Source organism: Phyllobates terribilis, unplaced genomic scaffold (assembly GCF_046119375.1).
Source record: "Phyllobates terribilis strain yellow unplaced genomic scaffold, ASM4611937v1 Scaffold_3__8_contigs__length_932513732, whole genome shotgun sequence".
Taxonomy (NCBI): Eukaryota; Metazoa; Chordata; class Amphibia; order Anura; family Dendrobatidae; genus Phyllobates; species Phyllobates terribilis.
Genome location: NW_027362763.1, coordinates 469,015,214 through 469,018,816, shown reverse-complemented (window position 1 = coordinate 469,018,816; position 3,603 = coordinate 469,015,214).

Here is a 3,603-nt window from a genome sequence, read left to right as displayed (position 1 = left end):
TATCACCGGGTGTCAGCTGTGACAATCAGCTGACACCCGGCGGCGATCGCGCCCGCACAGCCTGTGTGCGCTTGCGATCGCAAAGACATATTAATACGCGTCAGGCTCTTAAAGCCCAGGGCGCAGACACGTATTAATACGTCTTGGGCTTTAAAGGGGTTAAAAGCTGCGTTTTACAGTACCGCCAAAAGCTATGAGATTTCAGAAATCTCATGCACACATGTTGTTGTTTTTTTCCTAACTGAATTGAAAAACTGCTGCGTTTTTGAAAACTGCAGCATGTCACTTCTTGCAGCGTTTTTGCTGTGTTTTTTTCACCCATAGAAAGCAATGAGTAAGTGCAAAAACGCAGCAAAAAATGCAGGTATCAGGTTTTGCTGCGTTTTTAGTGAAAAAAAGCAGGAACAGCAGTATGTGAAACACATTTATTTTTTGTGATTTTCCAAAGTTTAAACCATAATGTCTTGTTGTTCTCACCTGAGAATGGCAGTTTGGATTAGTACAGTTTAAATAAATTAGTGATGTGTATAAAGTAAACATTAGAACATTAGCTGACCAAGGTGTGAAATTGAACAATACCTGATCAACTCAAGGGCTAACCAAAGTGTGAAAATAAACAGTGTCCTACAAACTAAATGCACTGCCAATGTCTTAGGTAAACTATTCCGGACCAATTCACCTCCCCCTGCTGTTACATTTGAAATTGTGTATTTTGTAATTGTGTGCTTTTTTGTTCAGAGTAGGCACTCTTTTTCAGACATAAAAATCTTTTTCCACTAAATAATTTGATCAAATTGCCCTATTTCCAAAAATGATTTTATGGTTTCACATATGTCTTGCATTGGTGACCTGTGTTCATGCTTCTGTGGTGGAAGCAAAGCTGAACTTTGGGATCCTGAAAAACGCAGCAAAAAAAAATGCAGCAAAACCTGTTTTTTTGTAAGCAGCTTCTTTACTGCCAAGAGAGCAGGTGTCACGGGTGTGTCAGATGTGACAGTCGCCTTGCAATTGGTTGCAGGAAATCTCTTCGTTTGGCATTACAGACACCTTCTTAGATTTGTCTCACTCTAGGACCCAGCGGCTACCTTCCTCTTGCTAATTAACACCCGGGCCTGGGTGTATAAATACCTTCACTTTGCAATTGGGGAGATTATTGAATGGGGAGATTACTGACATGAGAATTCTTTAAACATTTCCCTTGCTACTGTCTCTATGGAAATATTACCTGCTTTTCAGTCTGGTTTTGAGGATGTTTTTTCTGAGAGGGGGTGTCAGGATTTGCCTCCTCATTGTGCATATGACTGTCCTATTAACCTGACCCCCGGAGCTAAACTACCAAAGTCCAGACTGTATAATCTTTCTGGCCATGAGAGACAAGCTATGGAGGATTTCATTGCAGAAAGTCTGGAGAAGGGACATATCAAACCCTCATCTTCGCCCGTGGCGGCACGGTTCTTCTTTGTGAAGAAAAAAAGATCGCGGTCTACGTCCCTGTTTAGATTTCCGGGAATTAAATCAAACTACCATCTGTGATCCATACCCTCTTCCTCTGATTCCTGATTTGTTCAGCCAGGTTGTAGGAGCTAAGGTATTCTCCAAGTTGGATTTAAGGGGAGCCTACAATCTGGTTAGAATCAGAGAAGGGGACAAATGGAAAACAGCATTCAAGGGCATTTCGAGAGTCTGGTTATGCCTTTCGCTTTGACCTATGCACCTGCGGTGTTCCAGCATTTCATAAATTATATTTTCCATCATTTGGTCGGGAGGTTTGCGGTGGTCTATCTGGACAATATTTTGGTTTACTCACCTGATTTTGAGACACATCTAGGGCATGTTAAACAGGTGCTCCAGATATTAAGGGATAACAGACTTTATGACAAACTGAAGAAATGTGTTTTCGCTGTTCAGGAGGTGCAGTTTTTGGAGTACTTGTTGTCATCTTTGGGTTTTCAGATGCATCCGGAGAAGATCCATGCAGTCATTGATTGGGACCGTCCCGAGAACCTGAAGGCTCTACAACGTTTTCTGGGCTTTACTAATTTTTACCAGAATTTCATCCAAAATTACTCAGTAATTGTGAAACCCCTTACTGACATGACTAAGAAGGGGTCTGATTTTTCCAAATGGTCGGATGCCTCCCTCCAGGCTTTTTGTTCCTTAAAGAATCATTTTGCCACTGCACCTATACTCAGTCAACCCGATGTTTCCCAACCCTTTATTGTGGAAGTTGATGCGTCGGATGTGGGGGTTGGGGCTGTGTTGTCTCAGGGTCCGTTCCCTAGTAAATGGCGCCCATGCTACTTCTTTTCTAAAAAATTGTCTTTGGCTGAGAGAAATTATGACAAGGGTAATAGGGAACATTTAGCGATCAAATTGGCATTGGAGGAATGGCGACATGGGTTGGAGGGGGCTGTCCATCCTGTTACTGTTATTACTGACCATAAGAACCTGTCATGTCTCCAGTCAGCTAAACGTCTCAAACCTAGACAAGCCAGATGATCCCTGTTTTTTACTAGGTTCAATTTTGTTGTCACTTTCCGTCCAGGGGTCAAAAATGTCAAGGCTGATGCTTTGTCCCAGAGCTTCCTGTTATGATCTGCAAAAAGTACTAAGGAAAGAAGGGGAAAGCTATCCCTACAATAAGACTAAGCTGAATCCCTACGATGTAGCGGGCTGCCTGTTCCTAGTGAACGGACCCGCCTTAGTCCTAGGCTAGTCTGAACGAAGACCTATAGAATAAAGGGAAGGGATCCCTAAAAGAACTAAGGACTGGAACAAAAATGGGACATCTCTTGAACCGAGAAATTTGTTGCAGAACACAAAAGATAAACTGACAAAAAGGTACTAGAGGTCCCAAAAGGACCAAGCAAACTGACAGAGATAGGCACAGAAGCACCTGGCTAGCATAACAGTCAAACAACACTGAAGTCCAGCACAGCCAAAAAGGCGGAGCTGGAATATAAAGGCAGATGGTCACGTGACCGCAAAACACAAGATGGAAAAAACAAACAGGAGGGTTCTAACACTTCCCTGCTGTAACCATGAGAACCCTGCCTCGATACTACAGAAGGGGGCAGTCATTTCGGCATTATATCCTGAACTGGAGGCTGAGGTGTTGGAGGCTCAGGGGGATGCCCCGCCTCCTGCCCTTAAGGAGGGTTATTTGTACCATCTAATCTGCGCCGCAAAGTAATTAAGGAACATCATAACTCTGTGCTTGCTGGTCATCCAGGTGGTAAGGCAACCGCGGACCTCCTCTCTTGTCGTTTTTGCTGGCCAGAGTTGCATCGGGATTAGTGACGAGCGAGTATGTTCTGTTAACCCTTTCGGCGAGCATGCTCGGGTGCTCGCCGAGTATCTTCAGCGTGCTCGGGTGTTATGTTTGAGTCACTCCGTGTGCATGATTTGCGACTGTTTGACAGCTTTAATACATGTGAGGAATGCCTAAGAAACAAGCATTCCTCACATGTATTAAAGCTGTCAGTGACTCAAACATAACACCCGAGCACGCTGAAGATACTCGGAAAACACCTGGGCATGCTCGTAAATCTCGAGTAACGAGCATGCTCACTCATCACTAATCGGGATGTGATTGAACATGTA